The following is a 12852-nucleotide window of genomic DNA, read 5'->3' on the forward strand; positions in this document are numbered from 1 at the left end:
GTGCTCATGAAGGGGACATGGTTGGGTCCACCCCTTTCCCGGTTATCCCCTCTAGGCCTTTTGGCTTAGATCAAGTGTAAAAAAAGAAAGGATCTTGCGACAGATCGCATCCTGAGGCACGTTTTTTTTTGTGTGAATACTTGCACTTGGGTGACTTGTGAGCACATACTGATACATACGTTCCCTATCTGGGGACCATAAATTAAATGGATTTTTGAGAAAGGGAGCTGATTTGGAAGCTTGCTTCTGTCGCCCTATGCATTGACCCGATGTGGCAGTATATTCGGGTAGTGAACAGTGCACCACCCCATTCCAGTGTTAAACAAGAAAGATTCTCATTTAATCCTCCGTGGGTGAGAATTTGAGTTTGAGAATTGGAGACCAAAATGATGAGTTGCACTGACTGGTTTATGAACGTCTATTCATTTAGCGTTTTAATGACCATGTTTGCACACTGATTGGTGTAAAAAAATAAAATAAAACTAAATAATAATAATCTAGCACACCTGTGCAGGTTTGACATAACATGACAGATAGCTGTCTTGTGGGTGGTGCTGAATCCTGTTAAATGACGTGAGGGTCTCATGCCTATACACAAGGGTGTGTCATTGCTGTTGCTTGACCATGCATTGGTATCTGTGGTCAGTGAATGATAAAAACAAAATTTACCATCCATTGATGGATGGGAAATCCGCCATGAGGCATTTGTTTTTAGAAACTGCTGCTCACAACCAATGTTGCAATGGAGTGTCTCCATCTGCTGGTGGTATTGGAAAGGCATTAGTGCTATGACAGGGTCTGAAGAAGAAGAAGAAGAAGAAGAAGAAGACGGAAAAAAATATATATAAAAAGAAAAAGAGAGAGAGAGAGAGAGAGACTGACTTAGTGAGCGAGTGAGTGAGAGAGTGAGAGTGAGTGAGAGTGAATGAGTGAGTGAGTGATTGAGTGAGTGAGTGAGTGAGAACAAATGAGTTAAAGCAAGTGAGTGAGAGAGATCGAATGAATGAAAGTCTGAATGACAGAAAGAAAAAAGGATGAAGAAAGAAGCATGAAGAAAAAAAAATGTATATGGAGTTGCTGACATGAGTGCAATCTACAAAGCCGTTGAGGCTGATCCTCATGGGAGGATTATTGCACCAGGACCCTTAGCACTTTTAAAATGCCATTCAATGCCACGGGCTAGATGTAAACTGCAGATGACCATGTTGTGGTAGTTACCATGGATACCCAAGTGATGTGTGAGCTAACACATAGGCCCAACAGATTCCAAGAAGGCCAGAATCACCAGCGGCACCACCATCGATTGTCAGGTCACCCGGATTCAGCAAATACCAGAGTCCAAAATGATGCAGGTTTATACTGTTAATTTTCAGTTTATCGTTACAGTTGGTGTTATTCCATGTCGGAAGGGACGCAGCTACAGCCAGTGGGGTAACTAGAGACAGGCAGGCAGCTATGTGCAACAAAGGTAGGCGTGTTGTTTTCATATGCAGATCTGAAATATTGTCTTATATGCAAGAGGAGGAGTGATGGGGGTTCAGGCAAAAGCCAGGCTATGGATTGCATTGCTAAATGCTCCATCAGAGTGCAATGGTCGCCTGTCCTTTTTTTAAGTGATGATGTGGGTTTAGCCTGTGCTGTATGTATGTATGGGTGGCTGACTGCCACCCACCCAGAGAGTGTATGGGAGGCTGGTTGGCTGCCAGCCTTCCTTCCATTCCTATGAGTAATGTGAGTGCTCATGAAGGGGACATGGTTGGGTCCACCCCTTTCCCGGTTATCCCCTCTAGGCCTTTTGGCTTAGATCAAGTGTAAAAAAAGAAAGGATCTTGCGACAGATCGCATCCTGAGGCACGTTTTTTTTTGTGTGAATACTTGCACTTGGGTGACTTGTGAGCACATACTGATACATACGTTCCCTATCTGGGGACCATAAATTAAATGGATTTTTGAGAAAGGGAGCTGATTTGGAAGCTTGCTTCTGTCGCCCTATGCATTGACCCGATGTGGCAGTATATTCGGGTAGTGAACAGTGCACCACCCCATTCCAGTGTTAAACAAGAAAGATTCTCATTTAATCCTCCGTGGGTGAGAATTTGAGTTTGAGAATTGGAGACCAAAATGATGAGTTGCACTGACTGGTTTATGAACGTCTATTCATTTAGTGTTTTAATGACCATGTTTGCACACTGATTGGTGTAAAAAAATAAAATAAAACTAAATAATAATAATCTAGCACACCTGTGCAGGTTTGACATGACATGACAGGTAGCTGTCTTGTGGGTGGTGCTGAATCCTGTTAAATGACGTGAGGGTCTCATGCCTATACACAAGGGTGTGTCATTGCTGTTGCTTGACCATGCATTGGTATCTGTGGTCAGTGAATGATAAAAACAAAATTTACCATCCATTGATGGATGGGAAATCCGCCATGAGGCATTTGTTTTTAGAAACTGCTGCTCACAACCAATGTTGCAATGGAGTGTCTCCATCTGCTGGTGGTATTGGAAAGGCATTAGTGCTATGACAGGGTCTGAAGAAGAAGAAGAAGAAGAAGAAGACGGAAAAAAATATATATAAAAAGAAAAAGAGAGAGAGAGAGAGAGAGACTGACTTAGTGAGCGAGTGAGTGAGAGAGTGAGAGTGAGTGAGAGTGAATGAGTGAGTGAGTGATTGAGTGAGTGAGTGAGTGAGAACAAATGAGTTAAAGCAAGTGAGTGAGAGAGATCGAATGAATGAAAGTCTGAATGACAGAAAGAAAAAAGGATGAAGAAAGAAGCATGAAGAAAAAAAAATGTATATGGAGTTGCTGACATGAGTGCAATCTACAAAGCCGTTGAGGCTGATCCTCATGGGAGGATTATTGCACCAGGACCCTTAGCACTTTTAAAATGCCATTCAATGCCACGGGCTAGATGTAAACTGCAGATGACCATGTTGTGGTAGTTACCATGGATACCCAAGTGATGTGTGAGCTAACACATAGGCCCAACAGATTCCAAGAAGGCCAGAATCACCAGCGGCACCACCATCGATTGTCAGGTCACCCGGATTCAGCAAATACCAGAGTCCAAAATGATGCAGGTTTATACTGTTAATTTTCAGTTTATCGTTACAGTTGGTGTTATTCCATGTCGGAAGGGACGCAGCTACAGCCAGTGGGGTAACTAGAGACAGGCAGGCAGCTATGTGCAACAAAGGTAGGCGTGTTGTTTTCATATGCAGATCTGAAATATTGTCTTATATGCAAGAGGAGGAGTGATGGGGGTTCAGGCAAAAGCCAGGCTATGGATTGCATTGCTAAATGCTCCATCAGAGTGCAATGGTCGCCTGTCCTTTTTTTAAGTGATGATGTGGGTTTAGCCTGTGCTGTATGTATGTATGGGTGGCTGACTGCCACCCACCCAGAGAGTGTATGGGAGGCTGGTTGGCTGCCAGCCTTCCTTCCATTCCTATGAGTAATGTGAGTGCTCATGAAGGGGACATGGTTGGGTCCACCCCTTTCCCGGTTATCCCCTCTAGGCCTTTTGGCTTAGATCAAGTGTAAAAAAAGAAAGGATCTTGCGACAGATCGCATCCTGAGGCACGTTTTTTTTTGTGTGAATACTTGCACTTGGGTGACTTGTGAGCACATACTGATACATACGTTCCCTATCTGGGGACCATAAATTAAATGGATTTTTGAGAAAGGGAGCTGATTTGGAAGCTTGCTTCTGTCGCCCTATGCATTGACCCGATGTGGCAGTATATTCGGGTAGTGAACAGTGCACCACCCCATTCCAGTGTTAAACAAGAAAGATTCTCATTTAATCCTCCGTGGGTGAGAATTTGAGTTTGAGAATTGGAGACCAAAATGATGAGTTGCACTGACTGGTTTATGAACGTCTATTCATTTAGCGTTTTAATGACCATGTTTGCACACTGATTGGTGTAAAAAAATAAAATAAAACTAAATAATAATAATCTAGCACACCTGTGCAGGTTTGACATGACATGACAGGTAGCTGTCTTGTGGGTGGTGCTGAATCCTGTTAAATGACGTGAGGGTCTCATGCCTATACACAAGGGTGTGTCATTGCTGTTGCTTGACCATGCATTGGTATCTGTGGTCAGTGAATGATAAAAACAAAATTTACCATCCATTGATGGATGGGAAATCCGCCATGAGGCATTTGTTTTTAGAAACTGCTGCTCACAACCAATGTTGCAATGGAGTGTCTCCATCTGCTGGTGGTATTGGAAAGGCATTAGTGCTATGACAGGGTCTGAAGAAGAAGAAGAAGAAGAAGAAGAAGAAGACGGAAAAAAATATATATAAAAAGAAAAAGAGAGAGAGAGAGAGAGAGAGACTGACTTAGTGAGCGAGTGAGTGAGAGAGTGAGAGTGAGTGAGAGTGAATGAGTGAGTGAGTGATTGAGTGAGTGAGTGAGTGAGTGAGAACAAATGAGTTAAAGCAAGTGAGTGAGAGAGATCGAATGAATGAAAGTCTGAATGACAGAAAGAAAAAAGGATGAAGAAAGAAGCATGAAGAAAAAAAAATGTATATGGAGTTGCTGACATGAGTGCAATCTACAAAGCCGTTGAGGCTGATCCTCATGGGAGGATTATTGCACCAGGACCCTTAGCACTTTTAAAATGCCATTCAATGCCACGGGCTAGATGTAAACTGCAGATGACCATGTTGTGGTAGTTACCATGGATACCCAAGTGATGTGTGAGCTAACACATAGGCCCAACAGATTCCAAGAAGGCCAGAATCACCAGCGGCACCACCATCGATTGTCAGGTCACCCGGATTCAGCAAATACCAGAGTCCAAAATGATGCAGGTTTATACTGTTAATTTTCAGTTTATCGTTACAGTTGGTGTTATTCCATGTCGGAAGGGACGCAGCTACAGCCAGTGGGGTAACTAGAGACAGGCAGGCAGCTATGTGCAACAAAGGTAGGCGTGTTGTTTTCATATGCAGATCTGAAATATTGTCTTATATGCAAGAGGAGGAGTGATGGGGGTTCAGGCAAAAGCCAGGCTATGGATTGCATTGCTAAATGCTCCATCAGAGTGCAATGGTCGCCTGTCCTTTTTTTAAGTGATGATGTGGGTTTAGCCTGTGCTGTATGTATGTATGGGTGGCTGACTGCCACCCACCCAGAGAGTGTATGGGAGGCTGGTTGGCTGCCAGCCTTCCTTCCATTCCTATGAGTAATGTGAGTGCTCATGAAGGGGACATGGTTGGGTCCACCCCTTTCCTGGTTATCCCCTCTAGGCCTTTTGGCTTAGATCAAGTGTAAAAAAAGAAAGGATCTTGCGACAGATCGCATCCTGAGGCACGTTTTTTTTTGTGTGAATACTTGCACTTGGGTGACTTGTGAGCACATACTGATACATACGTTCCCTATCTGGGGACCATAAATTAAATGGATTTTTGAGAAAGGGAGCTGATTTGGAAGCTTGCTTCTGTCGCCCTATGCATTGACCCGATGTGGCAGTATATTCGGGTAGTGAACAGTGCACCACCCCATTCCAGTGTTAAACAAGAAAGATTCTCATTTAATCCTCCGTGGGTGAGAATTTGAGTTTGAGAATTGGAGACCAAAATGATGAGTTGCACTGACTGGTTTATGAACGTCTATTCATTTAGCGTTTTAATGACCATGTTTGCACACTGATTGGTGTAAAAAAATAAAATAAAACTAAATAATAATAATCTAGCACACCTGTGCAGGTTTGACATGACATGACAGGTAGCTGTCTTGTGGGTGGTGCTGAATCCTGTTAAATGACGTGAGGGTCTCATGCCTATACACAAGGGTGTGTCATTGCTGTTGCTTGACCATGCATTGGTATCTGTGGTCAGTGAATGATAAAAACAAAATTTACCATCCATTGATGGATGGGAAATCCGCCATGAGGCATTTGTTTTTAGAAACTGCTGCTCACAACCAATGTTGCAATGGAGTGTCTCCATCTGCTGGTGGTATTGGAAAGGCATTAGTGCTATGACAGGGTCTGAAGAAGAAGAAGAAGAAGAAGAAGAAGACGGAAAAAAATATATATAAAAAGAAAAAGAGAGAGAGAGAGAGACTGACTTAGTGAGCGAGTGAGTGAGAGAGTGAGAGTGAGTGAGAGTGAATGAATGAGTGAGTGAGTGATTGAGTGAGTGAGTGAGTGAGTGAGTGAGAACAAATGAGTTAAAGCAAGTGAGTGAGAGAGATCGAATGAATGAAAGTCTGAATGACAGAAAGAAAAAAGGATGAAGAAAGAAGCATGAAGAAAAAAAAATGTATATGGAGTTGCTGACATGAGTGCAATCTACAAAGCCGTTGAGGCTGATCCTCATGGGAGGATTATTGCACCAGGACCCTTAGCACTTTTAAAATGCCATTCAATGCCACGGGCTAGATGTAAACTGCAGATGACCATGTTGTGGTAGTTACCATGGATACCCAAGTGATGTGTGAGCTAACACATAGGCCCAACAGATTCCAAGAAGGCCAGAATCACCAGCGGCACCACCATCGATTGTCAGGTCACCCGGATTCAGCAAATACCAGAGTCCAAAATGATGCAGGTTTATACTGTTAATTTTCAGTTTATCGTTACAGTTGGTGTTATTCCATGTCGGAAGGGACGCAGCTACAGCCAGTGGGGTAACTAGAGACAGGCAGGCAGCTATGTGCAACAAAGGTAGGCGTGTTGTTTTCATATGCAGATCTGAAATATTGTCTTATATGCAAGAGGAGGAGTGATGGGGGTTCAGGCAAAAGCCAGGCTATGGATTGCATTGCTAAATGCTCCATCAGAGTGCAATGGTCGCCTGTCCTTTTTTTAAGTGATGATGTGGGTTTAGCCTGTGCTGTATGTATGTATGGGTGGCTGACTGCCACCCACCCAGAGAGTGTATGGGAGGCTGGTTGGCTGCCAGCCTTCCTTCCATTCCTATGAGTAATGTGAGTGCTCATGAAGGGGACATGGTTGGGTCCACCCCTTTCCCGGTTATCCCCTCTAGGCCTTTTGGCTTAGATCAAGTGTAAAAAAAGAAAGGATCTTGCGACAGATCGCATCCTGAGGCACGTTTTTTTTTGTGTGAATACTTGCACTTGGGTGACTTGTGAGCACATACTGATACATACGTTCCCTATCTGGGGACCATAAATTAAATGGATTTTTGAGAAAGGGAGCTGATTTGGAAGCTTGCTTCTGTCGCCCTATGCATTGACCCGATGTGGCAGTATATTCGGGTAGTGAACAGTGCACCACCCCATTCCAGTGTTAAACAAGAAAGATTCTCATTTAATCCTCCGTGGGTGAGAATTTGAGTTTGAGAATTGGAGACCAAAATGATGAGTTGCACTGACTGGTTTATGAACGTCTATTCATTTAGCGTTTTAATGACCATGTTTGCACACTGATTGGTGTAAAAAAATAAAATAAAACTAAATAATAATAATCTAGCACACCTGTGCAGGTTTGACATGACATGACAGGTAGCTGTCTTGTGGGTGGTGCTGAATCCTGTTAAATGACGTGAGGGTCTCATGCCTATACACAAGGGTGTGTCATTGCTGTTGCTTGACCATGCATTGGTATCTGTGGTCAGTGAATGATAAAAACAAAATTTACCATCCATTGATGGATGGGAAATCCGCCATGAGGCATTTGTTTTTAGAAACTGCTGCTCACAACCAATGTTGCAATGGAGTGTCTCCATCTGCTGGTGGTATTGGAAAGGCATTAGTGCTATGACAGGGTCTGAAGAAGAAGAAGAAGAAGAAGAAGAAGACGGAAAAAAATATATATAAAAAGAAAAAGAGAGAGAGAGAGAGAGAGACTGACTTAGTGAGCGAGTGAGTGAGAGAGTGAGAGTGAGTGAGAGTGAATGAGTGAGTGAGTGATTGAGTGAGTGAGTGAGTGAGTGAGAACAAATGAGTTAAAGCAAGTGAGTGAGAGATATCGAATGAATGAAAGTCTGAATGACAGAAAGAAAAAAGGATGAAGAAAGAAGCATGAAGAAAAAAAAATGTATATGGAGTTGCTGACATGAGTGCAATCTACAAAGCCGTTGAGGCTGATCCTCATGGGAGGATTATTGCACCAGGACCCTTAGCACTTTTAAAATGCCATTCAATGCCACGGGCTAGATGTAAACTGCAGATGACCATGTTGTGGTAGTTACCATGGATACCCAAGTGATGTGTGAGCTAACACATAGGCCCAACAGATTCCAAGAAGGCCAGAATCACCAGCGGCACCACCATCGATTGTCAGGTCACCCGGATTCAGCAAATACCAGAGTCCAAAATGATGCAGGTTTATACTGTTAATTTTCAGTTTATCGTTACAGTTGGTGTTATTCCATGTCGGAAGGGACGCAGCTACAGCCAGTGGGGTAACTAGAGACAGGCAGGCAGCTATGTGCAACAAAGGTAGGCGTGTTGTTTTCATATGCAGATCTGAAATATTGTCTTATATGCAAGAGGAGGAGTGATGGGGGTTCAGGCAAAAGCCAGGCTATGGATTGCATTGCTAAATGCTCCATCAGAGTGCAATGGTCGCCTGTCCTTTTTTTAAGTGATGATGTGGGTTTAGCCTGTGCTGTATGTATGTATGGGTGGCTGACTGCCACCCACCCAGAGAGTGTATGGGAGGCTGGTTGGCTGCCAGCCTTCCTTCCATTCCTATGAGTAATGTGAGTGCTCATGAAGGGGACATGGTTGGGTCCACCCCTTTCCCGGTTATCCCCTCTAGGCCTTTTGGCTTAGATCAAGTGTAAAAAAAGAAAGGATCTTGCGACAGATCGCATCCTGAGGCACGTTTTTTTTTGTGTGAATACTTGCACTTGGGTGACTTGTGAGCACATACTGATACATACATTCCCTATCTGGGGACCATAAATTAAATGGATTTTTGAGAAAGGGAGCTGATTTGGAAGCTTGCTTCTGTCGCCCTATGCATTGACCCGATGTGGCAGTATATTCGGGTAGTGAACAGTGCACCACCCCATTCCAGTGTTAAACAAGAAAGATTCTCATTTAATCCTCCGTGGGTGAGAATTTGAGTTTGAGAATTGGAGACCAAAATGATGAGTTGCACTGACTGGTTTATGAACGTCTATTCATTTAGCGTTTTAATGACCATGTTTGCACACTGATTGGTGTAAAAAAAAAAAATAAAACTAAATAATAATAATCTAGCACACCTGTGCAGGTTTGACATGACATGACAGGTAGCTGTCTTGTGGGTGGTGCTGAATCCTGTTAAATGACGTGAGGGTCTCATGCCTATACACAAGGGTGTGTCATTGCTGTTGCTTGACCATGCATTGGTATCTGTGGTCAGTGAATGATAAAAACAAAATTTACCATCCATTGATGGATGGGAAATCCGCCATGAGGCATTTGTTTTTAGAAACTGCTGCTCACAACCAATGTTGCAATGGAGTGTCTCCATCTGCTGGTGGTATTGGAAAGGCATTAGTGCTATGACAGGGTCTGAAGAAGAAGAAGAAGAAGAAGAAGACGGAAAAAAATATATATAAAAAGAAAAAGAGTGAGAGAGAGAGAGACTGACTTAGTGAGCGAGTGAGTGAGAGAGTGAGAGTGAGTGAGAGTGAATGAGTGAGTGAGTGATTGAGTGAGTGAGTGAGTGAGAACAAATGAGTTAAAGCAAGTGAGTGAGAGAGATCGAATGAATGAAAGTCTGAATGACAGAAAGAAAAAAGGATGAAGAAAGAAGCATGAAGAAAAAAAAATGTATATGGAGTTGCTGACATGAGTGCAATCTACAAAGCCGTTGAGGCTGATCCTCATGGGAGGATTATTGCACCAGGACCCTTAGCACTTTTAAAATGCCATTCAATGCCACGGGCTAGATGTAAACTGCAGATGACCATGTTGTGGTAGTTACCATGGATACCCAAGTGATGTGTGAGCTAACACATAGGCCCAACAGATTCCAAGAAGGCCAGAATCACCAGCGGCACCACCATCGATTGTCAGGTCACCCGGATTCAGCAAATACCAGAGTCCAAAATGATGCAGGTTTATACTGTTAATTTTCAGTTTATCGTTACAGTTGGTGTTATTCCATGTCGGAAGGGACGCAGCTACAGCCAGTGGGGTAACTAGAGACAGGCAGGCAGCTATGTGCAACAAAGGTAGGCGTGTTGTTTTCATATGCAGATCTGAAATATTGTCTTATATGCAAGAGGAGGAGTGATGGGGGTTCAGGCAAAAGCCAGGCTATGGATTGCATTGCTAAATGCTCCATCAGAGTGCAATGGTCGCCTGTCCTTTTTTTAAGTGATGATGTGGGTTTAGCCTGTGCTGTATGTATGTATGGGTGGCTGACTGCCACCCACCCAGAGAGTGTATGGGAGGCTGGTTGGCTGCCAGCCTTCCTTCCATTCCTATGAGTAATGTGAGTGCTCATGAAGGGGACATGGTTGGGTCCACCCCTTTCCCGGTTATCCCCTCTAGGCCTTTTGGCTTAGATCAAGTGTAAAAAAAGAAAGGATCTTGCGACAGATCGCATCCTGAGGCACGTTTTTTTTTGTGTGAATACTTGCACTTGGGTGACTTGTGAGCACATACTGATACATACGTTCCCTATCTGGGGACCATAAATTAAATGGATTTTTGAGAAAGGGAGCTGATTTGGAAGCTTGCTTCTGTCGCCCTATGCATTGACCCGATGTGGCAGTATATTCGGGTAGTGAACAGTGCACCACCCCATTCCAGTGTTAAACAAGAAAGATTCTCATTTAATCCTCCGTGGGTGAGAATTTGAGTTTGAGAATTGGAGACCAAAATGATGAGTTGCACTGACTGGTTTATGAACGTCTATTCATTTAGCGTTTTAATGACCATGTTTGCACACTGATTGGTGTAAAAAAATAAAATAAAACTAAATAATAATAATCTAGCACACCTGTGCAGGTTTGACATGACATGACAGGTAGCTGTCTTGTGGGTGGTGCTGAATCCTGTTAAATGACGTGAGGGTCTCATGCCTATACACAAGGGTGTGTCATTGCTGTTGCTTGACCATGCATTGGTATCTGTGGTCAGTGAATGATAAAAACAAAATTTACCATCCATTGATGGATGGGAAATCCGCCATGAGGCATTTGTTTTTAGAAACTGCTGCTCACAACCAATGTTGCAATGGAGTGTCTCCATCTGCTGGTGGTATTGGAAAGGCATTAGTGCTATGACAGGGTCTGAAGAAGAAGAAGAAGAAGAAGAAGAAGAAGACGGAAAAAAATATATATAAAAAGAAAAAGAGAGAGAGAGAGAGACTGACTTAGTGAGCGAGTGAGTGAGAGAGTGAGAGTGAGTGAGAGTGAATGAATGAGTGAGTGAGTGATTGAGTGAGTGAGTGAGTGAGTGAGTGAGAACAAATGAGTTAAAGCAAGTGAGTGAGAGAGATCGAATGAATGAAAGTCTGAATGACAGAAAGAAAAAAGGATGAAGAAAGAAGCATGAAGAAAAAAAAATGTATATGGAGTTGCTGACATGAGTGCAATCTACAAAGCCGTTGAGGCTGATCCTCATGGGAGGATTATTGCACCAGGACCCTTAGCACTTTTAAAATGCCATTCAATGCCACGGGCTAGATGTAAACTGCAGATGACCATGTTGTGGTAGTTACCATGGATACCCAAGTGATGTGTGAGCTAACACATAGGCCCAACAGATTCCAAGAAGGCCAGAATCACCAGCGGCACCACCATCGATTGTCAGGTCACCCGGATTCAGCAAATACCAGAGTCCAAAATGATGCAGGTTTATACTGTTAATTTTCAGTTTATCGTTACAGTTGGTGTTATTCCATGTCGGAAGGGACGCAGCTACAGCCAGTGGGGTAACTAGAGACAGGCAGGCAGCTATGTGCAACAAAGGTAGGCGTGTTGTTTTCATATGCAGATCTGAAATATTGTCTTATATGCAAGAGGAGGAGTGATGGGGGTTCAGGCAAAAGCCAGGCTATGGATTGCATTGCTAAATGCTCCATCAGAGTGCAATGGTCGCCTGTCCTTTTTTTAAGTGATGATGTGGGTTTAGCCTGTGCTGTATGTATGTATGGGTGGCTGACTGCCACCCACCCAGAGAGTGTATGGGAGGCTGGTTGGCTGCCAGCCTTCCTTCCATTCCTATGAGTAATGTGAGTGCTCATGAAGGGGACATGGTTGGGTCCACCCCTTTCCCGGTTATCCCCTCTAGGCCTTTTGGCTTAGATCAAGTGTAAAAAAAGAAAGGATCTTGCGACAGATCGCATCCTGAGGCACGTTTTTTTTTGTGTGAATACTTGCACTTGGGTGACTTGTGAGCACATACTGATACATACGTTCCCTATCTGGGGACCATAAATTAAATGGATTTTTGAGAAAGGGAGCTGATTTGGAAGCTTGCTTCTGTCGCCCTATGCATTGACCCGATGTGGCAGTATATTCGGGTAGTGAACAGTGCACCACCCCATTCCAGTGTTAAACAAGAAAGATTCTCATTTAATCCTCCGTGGGTGAGAATTTGAGTTTGAGAATTGGAGACCAAAATGATGAGTTGCACTGACTGGTTTATGAACGTCTATTCATTTAGCGTTTTAATGACCATGTTTGCACACTGATTGGTGTAAAAAAATAAAATAAAACTAAATAATAATAATCTAGCACACCTGTGCAGGTTTGACATGGCATGACAGGTAGCTGTCTTGTGGGTGGTGCTGAATCCTGTTAAATGACGTGAGGGTCTCATGCCTATACACAAGGGTGTGTCATTGCTGTTGCTTGACCATGCATTGGTATCTGTGGTCAGTGAATGATAAAAACAAAATTTACCATCCATTGATGGA

At 43.3% G+C, this 12852-nt stretch overlaps 8 pseudogenes; all 8 read left to right on the top strand.

Annotated features, from left to right (window-relative positions):
* The first annotated feature begins 44 nt into the window (after positions 1–44).
* Positions 45–308, top strand: LOC130288873 (U2 spliceosomal RNA; annotated as a pseudogene).
* Positions 309–1779: 1471 nt separating this feature from the next.
* LOC130288874 (U2 spliceosomal RNA) lies at positions 1780–2043 on the top strand (annotated as a pseudogene).
* Positions 2044–3511: 1468 nt separating this feature from the next.
* Positions 3512–3775, top strand: LOC130288876 (U2 spliceosomal RNA; annotated as a pseudogene).
* Positions 3776–5255: 1480 nt separating this feature from the next.
* LOC130288877 (U2 spliceosomal RNA) lies at positions 5256–5519 on the top strand (annotated as a pseudogene).
* Positions 5520–6998: 1479 nt separating this feature from the next.
* Positions 6999–7262, top strand: LOC130288878 (U2 spliceosomal RNA; annotated as a pseudogene).
* Positions 7263–8737: 1475 nt separating this feature from the next.
* On the top strand, positions 8738–9001 carry LOC130289504 (U2 spliceosomal RNA; annotated as a pseudogene).
* Positions 9002–10467: 1466 nt separating this feature from the next.
* LOC130288879 (U2 spliceosomal RNA) lies at positions 10468–10731 on the top strand (annotated as a pseudogene).
* Positions 10732–12213: 1482 nt separating this feature from the next.
* LOC130288880 (U2 spliceosomal RNA) lies at positions 12214–12477 on the top strand (annotated as a pseudogene).
* The last annotated feature ends 375 nt before the right edge of the window (positions 12478–12852 follow it).

Source organism: Hyla sarda, chromosome 8 (assembly GCF_029499605.1).
Source record: "Hyla sarda isolate aHylSar1 chromosome 8, aHylSar1.hap1, whole genome shotgun sequence".
Classification (NCBI taxonomy): Eukaryota; Metazoa; Chordata; class Amphibia; order Anura; family Hylidae; genus Hyla; species Hyla sarda.